This window comes from Orcinus orca, chromosome X (genome assembly GCF_937001465.1).
Source record: "Orcinus orca chromosome X, mOrcOrc1.1, whole genome shotgun sequence".
Taxonomy (NCBI): domain Eukaryota; kingdom Metazoa; phylum Chordata; class Mammalia; order Artiodactyla; family Delphinidae; genus Orcinus; species Orcinus orca.
The window spans coordinates 391,635-409,506 of record NC_064580.1 but is presented as its reverse complement, the minus strand read 5'-3'; the positions used below and the strand labels follow the sequence as shown (position 1 = coordinate 409,506).

The following is a 17,872-nucleotide window of genomic DNA, read 5'->3' as shown; positions in this document are numbered from 1 at the left end:
GCAGGTGACATGAGATTATGCCGTGAGGCCCCGGCAGGGCTACACAATTCACAGGGAACCCACACCAGCTCTCCCAAGGTTCGCTCTGCTGGGGAAAATGGTGGTTCCTGCAGCTCCGTGGGGACCTCGCTGATTCCCCCCAAAACTCAGGCTTTATCTAGACAAAGACCAGCATTCCCCCAAGCGGCGTGTGTCTGCTGCAACCCCAGCCATACGCCGATCTGAAGCCTCTTTCTCCCTTTAGAATTTATGTCGGCAGAGACCGCCCTCCAGAAGAAAAGAAAGAGTTGATTTTTCATTCACACACGCGGGCGAGCATGGGCTCCCGCTCTTAAAGGCGATAATCACATGGTTTTCAAACATCCCCCATCACACCAGCTCCATCAGGATCCAAATTGCTTTCCCACAATTTGAAAGGAAAATATTTCTCTGCGGAGATGATGGCAGACGTTACATTTTCCGCAGCCGTAATGTCCACTCCGTGCAGAGGGCTGTTAGGACCACCTCCAAGCTGACGGATAACCATGATGGGATTTCAGTCATCCTGACCTGGTGATAAATAAGCGGTCCAGAGGCAGCGATGTGCTGGGCTGGTGGTGCTTGTTACGCGCTGCTTCAGTGATGATGGAGTGGACGCCCGATTGCCTCGTAATTGCTGGCTTGGTAAACATCGAAGTGTTCGTCCTCAGTGTTCCGCTAACGCGGCTAAGAGGTCTAACTCCTTAATAGCCGCGAAGGAAAAAAGCAGCCGGCGGGGCTGGTGCGGTGACGGGGAAGACTATTCCTTTGGACACGTAAATGCTCTTGGGCCGCTGGCTAATTGCACTGGTCCAAAATGTCCTCGAGGAAAGCCAGGTCAGAGTTTTGTTTTTCTTACCTCATCTGCATTGCTTTTTTTTTTTTTTTTTCTCCCTCAGCATCATAACTGGACCATCAAGCATTTCTCTAAGGCTTCAGGATTCTGTTTACAAGAGAGACACTGGCTTGGGAACCAAGGGGCCTTTGGCCATGTCCCGTGCTGCCACTGAGAAGCTAATATTAAAAAGATAATGCTGGCCACTGACACCGATCCCTTCCCAGAAAGAACTGTTCCTGGAATGTAAAGAAGAATATCACTGCAGAAAAAGTACCACTAACTGTGGTGTCTTAGCAATTCCCTGCACCTCCAATGGGTGGGGGGGAAAAAAAGGTATAATTCACTGTATTTCCAAATAACATTAAATTGTAGTCAAAATATTTAGTGCTCCAGTCGATTTGGTCCAAAGAAGCCAACTGGTTGGAAAGAGTTTGTGGAATAAACACAGAAATACAACGTAGCAACGATTAGACAAGACCCATCCCAAATTTTATCAGCCTTCTTAAAACCAAAGAGTCATCAGTAAAATTTTTCAATGGGATCCAGGTTCGATTTCAATGATGCATGTCACTGGGGTCAGGTAAAAAAGGTTTTTGTTCGGGTTTTTTTTTCTTTTTGGCCACAGGAGGTTCAAGCTGCCCTTTAACACCAAGATGGTTCGAGGCATTTACAGACTCATCAGCCCTATTTTCAGATTAAGATTCCATAAGGGTGTAACCATGCATTTTCCCATCTTCAACCCCAGGTGAGTTCTGCAGTTCATCATGGCGTCCATCTGATGTCCCTGGATGCAGGTGACATCGTAGATATCCCAGAGGTTGACTTTCTGGGTTTGAGATCTCAGCCGGACGCCCAGATGTGGTGTCTTATTCCTCTTGCCTGTTCCTCCAAAGCTCACTGCAAATTTTAAAAGGCATAAACCTTTAAGCAATGGCATTTTGAGCGCCCGTTTCCCCATGAGAAGGGACCTGACATCACAGCAAATGTGTGAAAATGGACTCCCCTGATTTTGTTGGCCAGAAGCACACAGACCTGGCAGAGAGACGCAGTGACATCAGGTGATGTTTGGGGTTTAGCAAAAAAAAAAAAAAGTATTCAACTATTTTTTTCAAATATTTTGGTCTTGGCAAAGCCTACTTTTTTAAATGTGTTTTCCTTCATTTTAAGACCCATGAGTATTTCGAGGGAAATGTAATCCATCTGACAGAAGCATTTTTTTTAGCTCACCACAGACAAAGTGAGAAGGCACCACTTTCACTGGTCCTTAGAAACCATGGAACTGCTGGGGGAAGTGTGGTCATTTCCCAAACTGAAATATCGTGCAAGGTATGAATGATAAGAAGACGACGAAGAATGCAGTGACTTACCCAGAAGCAACAGATTCGGAAAGGAAATTCAACAAGGGAACCAGAAGTAACTCCCGCTACATGATACCTTTATTCTTCGTTTGCAACCAGACTATATCTAGAACACACCCTGGGCACGGCAGGGAGAAAAGAAATAGAATAAAACACAAACTCTGTGTCCTCTCATAAGTAGCATGGTTCCTAAAGACAGAAAGAATTGGAGAGCAGTGAAAACGCAGCAGACACAGCCACAGGAGAGACTCAGTTCCGCAAACTCACTGGCCACGTGGCCACAAGTACCTGCATCTTGTGGTTGTTCTGTCTTTCCGTGAGCAGCTACTGGGCTCCAGCGAAGACACAGAGATGGACAGACGTACCAGGAGGAGATCTGGATAAAAGTGCACTCGTTGCAGGAAACAGAGCTGGGTGAGTACTCCTCAACCACCTTTTTATTTTGTCTATTTATAGAGAAATAAAAGCCCCAAAGGCAAGGAGTTCATTAGAGGAAAGCAGAACAGAATCTCTGCCAGGGAGGAGTCCCCAGTCCACGGTGAAGGAGCCCTCAGTCCATCCAAAGAGGAGGGGAGAAATCTTCAATCCATGGCAGAAGAGCCCTCGGTCTAGGCATTGTAAGCCAATTCTGCAGAACCAAGAAGTGAACCACGGCTCAAGTCACTGGGGCCTCTGATCTCCTTGGACCTCAGGGAGCTGTGCCCACAACACGGGGGAGCTGAGCTGGGTACCAGGGGCCACCCACTTATCTCATCCCCAAGAGGGACAGAGGCAGGCGCGGGAGCGGAGGGTGTGAATATCCCAACGAACAGATACTCAGGCATTCCTGAAGCACCACAGAAAATTTAGCCAATAGGGTTAACACTGCCTTAAAGGGCTTTTCCACAGGGAACATCCGATTAGTTGCCAGGGGCAAATCTTTCCTGCTTAACAAAGCTGCAAAACATTCTGATGTATCCTCTGTACATGCTAAGGATCTGCGTTAGAACGTCAGCCAGCAGTCAGCGTTGCTGTTTCTGTAACGATGGAACCCTCTATGTGGTGGTGAATTTTGTGTCTACCTTGGTGCCCAGATGTGTGGCCAGACATTACTGCGGATGTGTCTGTGAGGGTGTTTCAGGATGAGATTCGCATTTAAATCGGTGGACTTTGAGTAACGCACATTGCTCTCCATAACGTGGGTGGGCCTCATCTAATCAGTTGATGGCCTGACTGGAGCAAAAACATTGATATCCTAGAGCAAGAGAGAATTCTGCACAGATGGCCTTCAGACGTCAGCTACAACATCGGCTCTTCCCTGGGTCTCGAGCCTGAGGTACTACCCCAGAGATTTTAGACTTCTAGCCCTCACAGTCATGTGAGTCAGTTCCTTATAACAATCTCTTTCCCTCTCTCTAGGCTATGGATATAGACAGATAAACAGCAGATAGATAGATGAGAGATAGATAGATAAAAGATAGATACATAGATACACAGATAGATGCATAGATGATGGATAGACAGACAGATAGATACATAGTTCTGTTGGCTCTGTTTCCCAGAAGTACCCTGGCTAATACAACCTGTCTTCCCTTTTGCTCCTACCGTGTATTTTCTGGCAATGTGACTCCTGTGCAGCATTACGGGTGGCAATGAGACAATAGCTAGAAATGTACAAACAAGTGTTATGCCGTAATTATCATCAATAGGAAGCCTTGGCAGAAGAAAATATTGACGTCATCAGCTGGCCCAAGGAAATGTGAATTGGATGTATCCTTGTCACCTGCTTCAACCATCGGGAAACTCCAAGACAGGAAAATACAATAAATAACCTGAATTCTTTTTCCAGGTGAGTTCTATTTAGACGTTTCACCATGTTTTAATTCCATAAAATTGCCTACTTGTGTGAGAGAGGAATGCTTGGATATCTACCTGGAAATTTCAGAGCACGTTTGGAAACACAGGGACGTATGCCATAGCCCACAAAAGGGCTGGATCCCAAGGACCCCCACAGCTACGGTCCTTGCCATGAAAACAAAGAATTGAATCATCTGTAGGAAAGGCGTGTTTGATTTAATTTCCTGATCTCTGCAACACGGCCTCCCTGTACTTGGCGAGGGTGGCGGGCAAGGCTCCCAGCCCAAGTGCCCGTGAATATTCCATTAGAAATCAATTAACCCACGTCTGCTCAGAAACACTCCAATCATCCGAGGTTACACGCCGTGCCTGATGCATTTATAGCCCCCATGTAAGTAGTCCCCGGAGACCCCCTAATGTGTAAACAGCATAAAAAATGATCCTTTATTCCTGCGAGCTTCACCTGCCACCTTAATTGAATAAATGGGGCTGTGATCCAGGAACACTTCTGCACACACGCATCACGGTGACTCATCCACCACACGTGGACACACGCCCACCTCCCTGCTCTCCCTTCGCTGAAGAGATAGTCCAGGACGATTCTCTTTTATTGAATGCACATTCTGCTCCAAGTACTGCAGGTCCACACTTTTTTCCTCTCCCCATCCCCAGCCTGCAGAAGGAAAAGAAATTAATGTTTAAGGCAACCATGTCTTATGTCCTACGTATTTAATCGTATAGAAAGGACACGTCCAACTGTGAGGACCATGCCCCAGATGTAAGCTGATTTTACCTTAAACAAAACCCTACCTGCCGGTCAGGGAGCCACCTGTCATGACCCAGTTTTGCCAGTCTGTGGGACGTGGCCCAGGCTTGCCCGTTTAGAAAGAAAAGGGATGACAAGCGTTTTGGAAAATGCCCCCAAAGCTGCACAAGTCAACACCAGGCACAGTCCCCAAATCTCCCTTAAAATGAGCTCCAAGCCTCCGCGATGGCCCTGGGGCGCTGCCCCGCCCAGAGCCCGCCTGCCCTCGACGCCACCCCCCGACGCTGTCTCAACACCAGTGTGCTTTCCTAGACACACCCCACCCCACCACTACCCCCGACCACTGGTCACTTTCCCTATTTGATGCCCTTAAGAATTCTCAACAGTGCCTGGGTTGTGTCACGGATGAACTAGGTTCCACTTTTGTCATCTTTCTCCCTCTCCTGGAATGCATGCTTTCCCCCCCTGGTAATCTTCAACTGTGATAAAACAACGCAACATACAATTTACCACCTTCGCCTTTTTTAAGTGCACAGTGGAGTGGCATTAAGTCCATTCACATGCCACCATCCCCACCATCTTTCTCCAGAACTTTATCATTGCCCCAGACTGAAACTCTGTGCCCATTGCATCCTAAATCTCCGTCCCCCCCCCCTACCCCTTAGCACCGCCATCCTACTTCTGGTGAATTCAGGAATCACCTGAATGATGAGTGGAATTCTACAGGAGTTATCCTTTCCTCTCTGGCTTACTTCACCGAGCATCATGTCCTCGGGGTTCATCCACGTTGTAGCAGGTGTCAGAACGTCCTTCCTTTTCGTGGCTGAGTCACATCCCACTGTTTAGATATATCCCATCCTGTTTATCTAATCATTCATCGATGGACTTGCTTCCACATTTTAGCTACAGTGACCAGTGCTGTTGCAAACGTGTGTGTCCTGGAAACGATGATGCTTGAGTCCCTGAATCTGCCTGACATGTGCCTGGGCTGCAGTGGGTCCCCTAAACGTACGTGCCGACTAAATTCCAGCGCTCTTCCCTTTTTTTTTTTTTTTGCGGTACGCGGGCCTCTCACTGTTGCGGTCCCTCCCGTTGCGGAGCACAGGCTCCGGATGCACAGGCTCAGCGGCCATGGCTCACGGGCCCAGCCGCTCCGCGGCATGTGGGATCTTCCCGGACCGGGGCACGAACCCGTGTCCCCTGCATTGGCAGGCGGACTCTCAACCACTGCGCCACCAGGGAAGCTCTCTTCCCTTTTATTATTTATTGGAAACCACTCAATAACTGTACTTCGTAGAATGATAATCCCTCTTTCAGAGATGGAGAAAGTGAGACGTGGCACGGTAGTTTTCCCACTCTCTCATAGCTGGGAAGTGGCACATTTGGGGTTCACACCGAGAGCTGACCACTTTGGAGCTGGAGGTATGATGCCATGTGGACCATCGAGGCAGCTCCAGTTCAGACACTGCAGTGGGTCCCGAAAACTCCAGGAACCAGTTAACCACTGTCAAATATCGAGTCCTCCCTCGGGCCGTGGTTCCAATTCATGACAGAAGGCAGGCAGAGCTACTTGGGGTTACATACACAAGAGGTCGAAGAGACAGTAGCCATGATGTAGTTCCCCAGAGTTTAAAAGACAAAGGGTCCCTGGTAAAGACATGAGCAACTTGCTGACCTGCGGGGGCTCGAGCTGATGGAGAGCATGAGAGATGGGGAGAGATTTCCCAGGAATCAATCCCTAAAGGACGGAGCCTATAGGAACCAGAAGGTGGGTATGACGAGCTGAATAATAACCCCCAAATGCTCACGTTCTAATCCTGTAAACTGTGAATGTGACCTTATATGGCAAAGTCTTTGCAGATGTGATTAAACATCTCAAGATGTTTGATACAGTACCCAGGATTATCCATATGGGCCCTAAATCCAATGACAGAGTCCTTCTAAGAGACAGAAGAGGAGAGACACAGACACAGAGGAGAAGCCACATGAAGACGGAGGCAGAGACAGGAGGGACGCGGCCACAAGCCCAGGGACGCCCGGAGCCCCCAGAAGCTGGAAGGGGCAGGAAGGACCCTCCCCTGGAGCCTCTGGAGGGAGCGCGGCCCTGGGACACCTGGACCTCACACGTCTGGTCCCCAGGAATAGGAGAGGATGAATATGCAATGTTTTAAGCCCCTGGTTTGTGGTCATATGTCACAGCAGCTCCGGGACAATAACACTGAATGATTTTGAAGTCTCCTCTCCAGCTGAAACTTCACATCAATGCATTTACATGTCTCTCTCACTTTGTGTTTGTCCACTCAGTCTGCCGATAACAACATGCCACAGATGGGGCGGCTTAAACAACACCCTTATTTCCCACAGTCCTGGAGGCTGGGAGTCTGAGATCACGGCGTGGGCACATTAGTTCCTGGTGATGTTCTCTTCCTGGCTTGCAGGCGGCCACCTTCTCTATGTGTCCTCACACGATGAAGAGAGAGCTCTGATCTCTTCCTCTTCTTATAAGGATGCTGATTCCATCATGGGGTCCCCACCCTCATGACCTCATCAAAACCCAACCACCTCCCAAAGGCTCTACCTCCTAACATCATCCCACTGACAGTCAGGGCTTCTACATATGAAGGACACACATTCCGTTCACAGCATCACATGTACGTTGGACTCTTTTGATGGGAAAATATGTATGTAACCAATTTAACAGGCTCTGGGAGTAGTTTTTACTGGAGAATCCTTGAGATGTATCTGTCCCTACCAGTGTCCCCAGGGTGCACTGGAGGAGGCTGTACACAGAGCTCTCTGATGTGGGCATCGCGGGTACCAAGCATAGCTTTTTAGGGTGATACCTTAATTGTCACTCATAGTCTGCCACCCACATGAAGATGATGACTATGAATCCCAGTCTCCCACCAGGACACCAAGCCCATCAGGCATAAGTTACCTGAACTTAGGTACAAGGTCACAAGGAAAGAAGCAATTGCCAGGGGACAGGCATGGCCAGAGCAACGTAAACCCACACGGGTCTGGTCCTACAGCCTTAGGGCTGTTCCCTGAGAGTTCACCACATGATGACAGTCCTGGTGGCGTGGCTCCCACCCCCTTCAAATAAAAAGAATAATGTTAAATTATGATCAACATACTATTCTGTGTCCTTAATTCTCAGGCACTCTCTTTATCTAAATATTACTGACATCAAAACATCTTTCAAAAAGAAATGGACACGTGAACCACAGTGGATTTTATTTTTCCAATAAGTCCTTTCCTTTCAAATCACTTTCCGTTTATTAGCTCATGTCATCATTAGATTGAGAAACTATGGTGCGTGCTCCAAGGAATGAAGGTGAATATTTTAAAACGTTCTTTGCATTTATGGATTGAATATGTGTATCCTCCCAAAATGTATATATGGAAACCCCATCCTCCAAGGTGATGGTGTCAGGAGGTGGGGCCTTTGGGAGGTGACGAGGTCATGAGGGTGGAGCCCCCGTGGATGGGATTAGTGTCCTTATAAAAGAGACCCCAGAGAGCTCCCACGCCTCTCCCACCAGGTGAGGACACAGAGAGGACGTCCATCTATGAACCAGGAACAGAGTCCTCACCAGACATTAAGTCTGCCCTCGGCAGGACCTTAGACATCCAGCCTCCAGTACCATGAGAAATAAATATCTGTGGTTTAAGCCCCCGAGTCTGTGGTATTTTTTTTGATAGCAGCCCAAAGAAATTAAGACATTCACCAAAAGGATTTTCTGCTTAACATTTACGTAAGTGGGAGAAAAAATAACGTCAACTAATTGCATACAAATGAGCATTCTGTTTAAACAAAGTGTTACCCACTCACCAATTCCTGCTGACTTCTGTAAACACTTCTCCTTAATGCTACATCGTTTCTACTTAAAGCCCATTTAAATTAATTTCATTTCTTAAATTTCCTAGAGAGCTGACAGCAGGGTTTGGGTTTATAGGAAGAGCATGAGGTGAAGCGGGAAGTGAGATTAGAAATCTTTGGCATATGACAAACTTGATCAAGTTCTTGGGGTCCACTCAGAAGGGACACAGCAGAAGAACATGTTTAACTTTGATTTTTCACTTGCCTTAGCCAAGGAAAAAAGTGTTAAAAGAGGGGAAAAGAGATGCTATGAATAACTATCACACGCACGTGCATGTTCACGTGCACCCATGCATTGCATGAACACAGAACACCTACAATTGCCAGACAGAACAGCTGGAAGATAGATGTGCAATTTTGGTAAGGTTGTGTTATTAATACAATTGCTTATTTTAGAACAAGCAGTCTGAGGACTGTTGTAAAACTTATTAAAAGTGGATTTTTCCATGAGTCTATATATATTTTAAAGCACACCCTGCGAAGTAACTGACATGTTGTTCTGAGCTGTACGTAAGCAAGTCACTTGTTTAAAGGAAATTTCTGGTTCCACTAGAGAGTTCTAGGTTAGAGGTTTCTGCGGAGGCTTTTATGTGCTAATTCTCATAAAAAGTCCTTCCAATCTGGGCAGTTTTCTCACCATTGCCCTCTCTCTGTTTCTAATTGTGAGTTTATCTGGGAATAAATACCACTTGGAGGTCAGCACCGCCAACACAACCTCCTCCTTATTGGGCATTTAGAATTGCTCCTCAGTTTGATCTGTCCTTGAAATACTCCACTTTTGTCTTGGGCAAGAAGCGGAAACAAAGACTTTATGAAATTAACAACTGAATAAAACTGCTAGAGGCAATGTGAAGGTCGGCCAGTTGGGCCGCGCTGGTGTGGATTCCTCCTCGTCTTCCTCCACAGCAGGTTTGGGCTCGGTTGACCCGCAGCTGCAGCATTTCATCGAGGTGGAGACTCAGAAGCAGTGCTTCCAGTAGATGGTGCACCAGATGAGGGAACTTTGTTGGGAAAAGTGCACAGACAAGCCTGGGCCAAAGTTGAACAGTTGGGCTGAGGCCTGTTTTGTGAACTGCATTGAGCGCTTCATTGATACAAGCCAATTCATCTTGAATCGACTGGAACAGACCCAGAAATCCAAGCCAGGCTTCTCAGAAAGCCTTTCTGACTGACCTCAGCATTACCTCTTTGGAAAAGGGAGGTAGTTCAAGAAATGAAGAGCAGTTGATGGGACGGTTGAAGAAAAGGTGGGGGATCGGCTCCCACCTCTGTCACTCTTGGGACATCCTGTCATCTGAGAAAGAACAAAGACCAATTTTTGTGTGTGGGTGGGTTTGAGGGTCAGATGTGTCTGGGGTTGTGTTTTTTAATGCTAATCGTGGGAAAACAATTGACAGATGAATGGAAGACGCCACTAGATGTGTATTACTGTATGTGGGACGATGCTTTCTTCGTAGTCCCAGTAACTGCTCCCTACAATTTTAGTAGAGGAACTGCTCTATAATTTGATAGTGGGACCACATAGGTAATAATCTGTTATTTGTGTGGGTTCCTTTCAGATTTCTGGAGAGATCGATATACATCTTTGTGTCTCAGAAAGGGCAGCAGTGGGAGAAAGAGTAATTTGGTACTTGCCTGTAGGCCTCCTTATCTAATGTTTGATTATCAGTGCTGGAAAAAAAAATGTATGGATTATTCATACAGTACATTTCACCTTTCTAGGTTATCTCCCTCCTTTATACTGTGATTCACTTAAATATCTATATAAAGTACAGTCTTGAGCTAGTACAGGTACCTTAGAGTCTAGAGGCCTTTAGTTAAAGGAATCTAGCCAGCGAACGTAATTCTCATACTAAACTGCCACAAGGAAGAAGTTAACTTACCCTGTATATCAGGGCCCCCCAAAATAGAAAGATGTGCCTAAATGAAAAAATAAGTTATAAAGATTTAGGCCAGTCAAAAACTAGCAGCTCTTTCAGATAGAGGTGCATGCCTAATGTAAATCAGCATCGTTTCCGTTTACTGTGTTCTTTTAATCACTGAAATAAAAGCTTCTACAAGAAAAAACAAACAAACAAATACACTAGAGGCACTGAAAGAGGGTGGAGGTAAAGCAAGCATCCCCCTGGGAACTGTACAGCCACTGCCTCCTTCATCCATGTCCATCTGCCTGGTTCCTTGTCCTTGATCCCAGATAATTGTTCAAAACAGGAAACTCAACCAGAAAGACTGAGCTGGTCCTGTGAGCATTTCCAGGAGGACACGGACCCACCGTCTCTTGGGAGAGGGGTCTGAACGAGCCTGCGATGGGGCAGAGTCACCCCAGGGGTCAGGATGGGTACTCCCACATTCTCTTCTTGAGAGTTAGCAGGTGACACACAGCCTGCCATCTCACATATATAGTTTGGTTTATTTTCCCCAAATGCATGCTCTTCACACTGGGCCCTTCTCGGGTCCCTCCAGAGGGTCTCTTTACATAGTTCTCCACTGTTCATCCCCTTTAGAATCAGCTCCCAGGTCTCCCGTGGAGGTGGTCTGGCACACAGCTCTCTCCCCTCCCCTTATCCCTCATCACACCATCCTGCTGGCCCCAGTCCCAGCTCCCCTTCCTGGGCCCCATGGACACCCCCAGAAGAAGTGACTGATGGGCAACCCAAGTGGTTTCCCCAGACCAACCTCAATTCCAGCAACCCTGCCGGTCACACGCAAGGGCTCAGCTTAGCTATCACAACCTGTTTCGGAAAATACACGCTGTTCCCACACAACTCTCCCTTCTGCTCCCTCTGATGTGTGTATGCGTGTCAGCCTGACCACTACAGATTCCATGAGAGCGAGGACCACTCCCGATTCCTCAGGCACCCAGCACGGCCTTGGGCTGCTGAGGCCGGGTGTTGGAGACCTTCCCCAGGGCTGCTTCAGCTCCTCTCTCTGGTGTCCTACCTGCTCCACCTTCTCATCAGACCCACTGCGAACCCTGCAAGGACTGTGGACCTGGAGGAAGCAGCTGCCCACGAGGCCATAGAGAAAGGGGCACATTGTGCCTCCGACTCATGGCCCCTGCAGTGCCATGCCCATCAGTTGCTGTGATTTCACTTCCAGGAGAAAGGGAAGGGAGGGAGAAGACAGATGGATGGATAGGTAGAGAGATAGCAGATAAATAGGTAGATACATAGATAAATGATAGAATAGATAGATAGATAGATGAATAAATGGATGGATGGATAGATAGATGGTAGATATAATGGATGGGTAGATTATAGAATAGATAGACACAGATAGATAGCAGATAAATATGTAGATACATAGATAAATGATAGAATAGATAGATAGATGAATAAATGGATGGATGGATAGATAGATGGTAGATATAATGGATGGGTAGATAGATTATAGAATAGATAGACATAGATAGATAAGTAGACACAGAGAGAGAAGGGAGAGAAAGAAAAAGAAAGAAAGAAAAAAAAGAACAAAGAAAAGAAAGAAAGAAAAAAGAAAGAAAGAAAAAAAGAAAGAAAGAAAAAGAAAAGAAAGAAAGAGAAAGAAAGAAAGAGAAAGAAAGAAAGAGAAAGAAAGAAAAAGAAAGAAAGGAAGGAAGAAAGAAAGAAAGAAAGAAAGAAAGAAAGAAAGGAAGGAAGGAAGAAAGAAAGAAAGAAAGAAAGAAAGAAAGAAAGAAAGAAAGAAAGAAACTCACCCAGCACAGAGAGGGGATGCTGCTGGGGTCAGGGGCCGTGGAGGCATCAACTTATCACAGCCTCCGAGGACAAGATGGATTTTGAAAATGCCTTATGGAAATTAGTCCTTGGCCCCCAAGGCATAAATCTTGATATTGAAATGATTTACCCCGACTCTACTACTATTAGTGCTCTGTAAATTAGGGCCATAAATGCCATTTGCGTTGCCATTAGCAGAGGACAGTCCAGCCGGCTCCCCTCGGCACGCACAGACACCCTCGGCCCTCCTTCCCTTCCCTCTGTCTTCCCTCTCCCCACGTCCTTCGTCGGGGCTGCCAGCCAACCCTTCCACCCACACGGGTACCACCACTCGCTGGCCGCGCCCACCCCGCATGTGTGCCCGGTCCGAGACTGCATTACAGTCTCCTTGAGACCTCCATTCCTGAGATCTAGGGGGAAAAAATTCATTATTTATGAGTGTAGAGAAACCTCTACCTTTGCTGTTCAATTTGAAACACGTGTTCTGTAGAATCTCCAGCCTTCTGCTGAATATCATTAGTCAAAGCGGAGGGTTCACTACAAACAAAGGCTGATGGCCAGTGTCCTGGATTGGGCGGGATTTATATCTCGAGAATAAAGGAAGGCGTGTGCCTGGGGTGAGAGGGAAACAGGACGAACAGGAAGACTCGGTTTGGACAGGAGCTTTCCAAGGAGCTGGAGAAAAGAGCAGGGGCTGTGAGGTGGGAAGGCTTTCTTTTTTAATGTTTCTGCACATCTTTTCTGAGATGCCCCAGGCTGATAATTCAGCACTCAGCACCCACACACAAAGAGAAAGGAGGAGATGGGGTCCCTGCGACCTCACAAAAAACGGGGTTGTTCCTCCATTCCTGACACCCTGACACCCACTGTACACCCTTAACAACCAGGAGAGCTCCCCGCCCTGGTCTCTGGGATTTCTGTTTCCTGATCCTTTCATCGAAGATTTTGTCTTTCGGAGGCTCCTAGTCTTGGGGTGAGAGTCACCATCTTCATCTTGCCCACTGCCATAGATTGAATGTCTGTGTCACCACCCCTGCCAAATTCATGCGTGGAATCCTAACGCCCAGTGGAATGGTGTCAGGAGGTGGGGCCTCGGGGAGGTGATGAGGTCATGAGGGTGCAGCCCCCGTGGATGGGATTAGTGTCCTTCTAAAAGAGACCCCAGGGATCTCCCTGGCCCCTTCCTCCAGGTGATGACACAGTGAGGAGTCACCATCTATGAACCAGGAAGCAGCCTCACCAGACGCTAAATCTGGCCCCGCCAGGATCTCAGACTTCCAGCCTCCAGAACTGTGATGAATAAATGTCTGTTGTTTATATGCCCCCTTGTCTACCATAATTTGTGATGGCAGCGCCAGTCGACTAAGGCACCCCTTCCTTCCTTGGCGGGGTGGTCCACTGAGCTAGCTCCTGACTCACTCTTGGTTTCTAATTCCTCCCCCATTTTCCCTTAACTTGGAGAACTAAGTTTCTTTTCTGAACGCTTCTCACCGATTCCTAAGCTGCCTTCCAATGTTGGATGACAGTCAATCACTCCCTTCCCTCAAACGTTTTTACCTCTGCTTTTCTCCCTCTGTTAATTCCTTTGCTCTCCCTAATCACTGGTCTTTCGTGCTCACGTCTTTTCTTGAAAAAACAAATACAAGAAAGGGAAAGCCACCATATATTTCTAAGTTCTCTGTTGCTCTGGTGGCAACCCATCTTTTCCTCCTGCCAACTCATGTTTGTGCTTCCTTCTCTCAGCACGTTTTACTTACCTGTAATTCCTTATTTGTGATTCCCTTTTGCTCAAACTCCTTTTATTTACAATTTCCTCTCCTTCCTTGGTGGTCGAAACACTCCCATGGACACTAGTGCCCAGAAGGGAGCCTGTGCCCTAAATGGGTTTTAGGGTTGCCATGAAGCCACTGCCATCTGTCTCCAGCCTGTCTGCTCAAGCCCCTGCCCCAAACTTAGAGTCTGGGGGCTGAGGAAGGACTGTGTGACCCCATACTTTTCTGTTGCCCACTGTGTGCCTAAACTTTTCCTCCTTCCAAACAAAATATTCTCAAATACCATGAGACTCTGTTTGCCCTTCCAAACACCTATCTTTTTTTTTGAAAGCCAATGGTAACTTCTCTTGTATAGTTAGAAATATACTTATTGCTCTGTGCCAAAGACATACTGAAGATTGAGTTTCATGATTCCTTTCTTCAGAAGGGACCCTCTAAATTCTGCTTCGTGATACAAAAACCCTCCATCCATTTCTTATAAGCTCTACGGCAGGTCCTGGTGGGGCTGGCGACCTGCAGCCTCACCCAGGGCCACCACCAGTGCTCCTTGATTTCCAAACATGTGGGGAGCAACCCATGTGTCTCGGTCATGTTCCTCCTCTATTTTCTCCACGAGGTCCCCAACTTTCCCTGGCTTCTCTCCTCTTAGTGCCTAGGGTGGGTCATTCATCCATCACCCTCTGCCAGAGTCCTAGAACTTGGGGGCTTGGAGTTGAAGTGTCCTCTCCTCCTATAATTTCAGGTTAGAAATGATGCCCAAGAGGTGAGACATTCCATGAGCATGGAAACCAGGTCGCAAATGCCAGGCTGCCTTCCTGGTTCTCTTTAGACAGTCTCTGAGGGCACACACGGGACCGCCAAAGTGGAGGTTTCCCTTTCTTCTTTAGCACTCCTTCAGCAGGCAGAGTTGTTGGAAGAAACTCGTTAACTGAAGACAAATAGAACCTTGTATTTCTCCCCCCCTGAGTGGCAAAGAGTTTGTTTTTTTTTAAAATAAAAGATTATACAAAATAGAAAATTAAATTAGCAATGATTTTCCGATGAAATGAGCAGATCCTTTGAGGCAAAGGAGATTTAAAAGAGGATTTAGACATCCATCCCTGCCTCTAAAACCCACACATGGTTTGGGTGAAATTAATTTTGTCCTTGACTCTGTGAGATGCGGGGACACACAGCCTCGCCGGACAGCCCCAAACCCAGGAAGGTTTGTCATCTTCCCAAGAGTCTGAGCTCCACAACGCCTGTGAAATTCTTGGTTGACATGGGACTTATGTGTCTAAGCAATATGGATACCGGGGTTTTGGACTGATGGTCTATGGGTAAACTTTTTTTAAAAAATTGAGGAAAGATTCACATAACATAAAATTAACGTCTCACCATGTTTAAGTGGACAATTCATTCCACCAGCGTTTAGTTCATTCACCATGTTGTACAACCACCACCTCTATCTAGTTCCAAAACATTTTCATTCCCCCAAAGGAGGCCCCAGACTTGTTAACCATCCTTTTCCATTCCAATCCTGGTTATATACCCCAAAGAATTGAAGACAGGTGTTTAAACAGATGCTTGGACCCACACATTCATAGCAGCTTTATTAACAGTAGCCAAAGAGTGGAAACAACCCAAGGGTCCATGGATGGATGAAGAGATAAACAAAATCTGGTTCACCCATACAGTGGAATATTATTCAGCCATAAAAAAGGATAAAGTTCTGTTACATGCCATGATGTGGATCAATCCGGATGAGCTTTTTCTCAAAGGTTTTCTTTGCCCTTGGGTATCGATATGCATAAGCTATCACCTTTCCTGCTTCTTATCCTGGAAAATACTCCCCACCTGCTCCTTGCATGGGGAGGCATGAACAGCTTCCTTGACTGAGGATGGGCAGACCATAAGGGTGCAAGGACACACACATGCAGAAGACACAACATACCCACAAGCATAACCACACAGACACAACACACACACACAGATGAATGCAACTGCACACACCCAACACCAGTGATATTCTCATGGCTGAAGGGGAGAGAAACCCTCTCTTTAGAAGGACCAGAGTGAGTCTCCCCATGAAGAGAAAACTGAAGCTTTCAGCTTTAGTCACGTTTACAGTAGGACGGCAGAAACTAACACAACATTGTAAAGCAACTATACTTCAATAAAAATTAAGACTGGGAGACATATATATACACTATTGATACTATGTATAAAATACATAACTAATGAGGACCTACTGTAGAGCACAGGGAACTCTACTCAGTGCTTTGTGGTGACCTACATGGGAAGGAAATCCAAAAAAGAGGGGATATATGTATACGTATAACTGATTCACCTTGCTGGACAGAAGAAACGAACACAACATTGTAAAGCAACTGTACTCCAGTAAATATTTAAAAAATAAAAAACTTTTTAAATTAATTTAAAAAATACTTTGTCAATAACATGGCAATCAATGACTTCAATGTCTATGGTTCTGTTATTACATTCCCACGCCTATATTTCTGTTACCTGTTCTTCTTAAATGTCAGCTTATACACAAACGCAATCTTTTAAATGTAACTATCATTGGTTAAACCATATTGGTTCTGACAATAAACCGTTTGATAACGCCAAAGGGGGGGAAAAAAGAAACCAAATACCCACCAAATCCTACGCAGCCATTGTGATGTCAAAAACACATGTGGAACCACGTTGAGTCAGAACAACATGATCTATCCTGCACCAGCCCCTCCCACCAAGGAGACCGAGGGTGGTGGGTGCCATTGCCATCAAGAGGAATAAGTCCTGCACTCAGGCTCCTGAAAAGTAGCCTACACGCACAATAAAAACACATCTGCAGGTTGGAAGACCCAACGGCTATCTGTCAACTTTGGCGAGAAACTCGTCCTGCATTCTCTTCGGTTCTAAACACAAAGTCGAGAGAGCTTGGAAAGGGAAGATTGGGAGAAGGAGAATCCAGTCTCTCTTTCCCTCCATCTCTGGCTTCATTGCCTGTTATCTCCAATCCCAGGAGATGCTTCACAGTGGGAGAAACCTCCCGGCTCTATTACGAGCCTGTAGACCAGCACGAGGACCTGAAGTTATGAGAATCAAGCAACCTTCCGTCGAGTCACCAACACGTCATTGAAGAGACATTATATTTAAGAGGCTCCTGAGATGAGAAATGACTTAGGTCCAACATATTTCATTATCAGGAGGCGGCAGGTTGTATTAATCAGGGCTCTCCAGAGACGCGCGGCAACAGGGTGTGGGTGGTGACGCGAGGGCAAGTAGGTAGATAGGCAGGTAATGGATGGACAGGTAGACGACAGATGAATGGATGGATAGAGAGATGATACAGAGAGAGACAGAGACAGAGACAGAGAGAGATAGATAGATATATACATACATACATAGATACATAGATATATAGATACATAGATACATAGATCCATAGATATATAGATACATAGATACATAGATAATTAATGGACAGATATAGATGATAGATGAATGGATGGATAGAGAGATGATAGATAAGTACATAGATACATAGATAGATACATATATAGATATATAGATACACAGATACATAGATAATTAGTGGACAGATAGACAATAGATGAATGGATGGATTGATAGATGATAGATAGATAGAGGGATGGACAGATAGATGATAGATGAATAGATGGATAGATGGATAGACAGATAC

The 17,872-nt window shown here is 46.2% G+C and overlaps 1 pseudogene; it reads left to right on the top strand.

Moving 5' to 3' along the window:
* The first annotated feature begins 1,575 nt into the window (after positions 1-1,575).
* On the top strand, positions 1,576-9,925 carry LOC101281477 (mitochondrial import inner membrane translocase subunit Tim8 A-like; annotated as a pseudogene).
* The last annotated feature ends 7,947 nt before the right edge of the window (positions 9,926-17,872 follow it).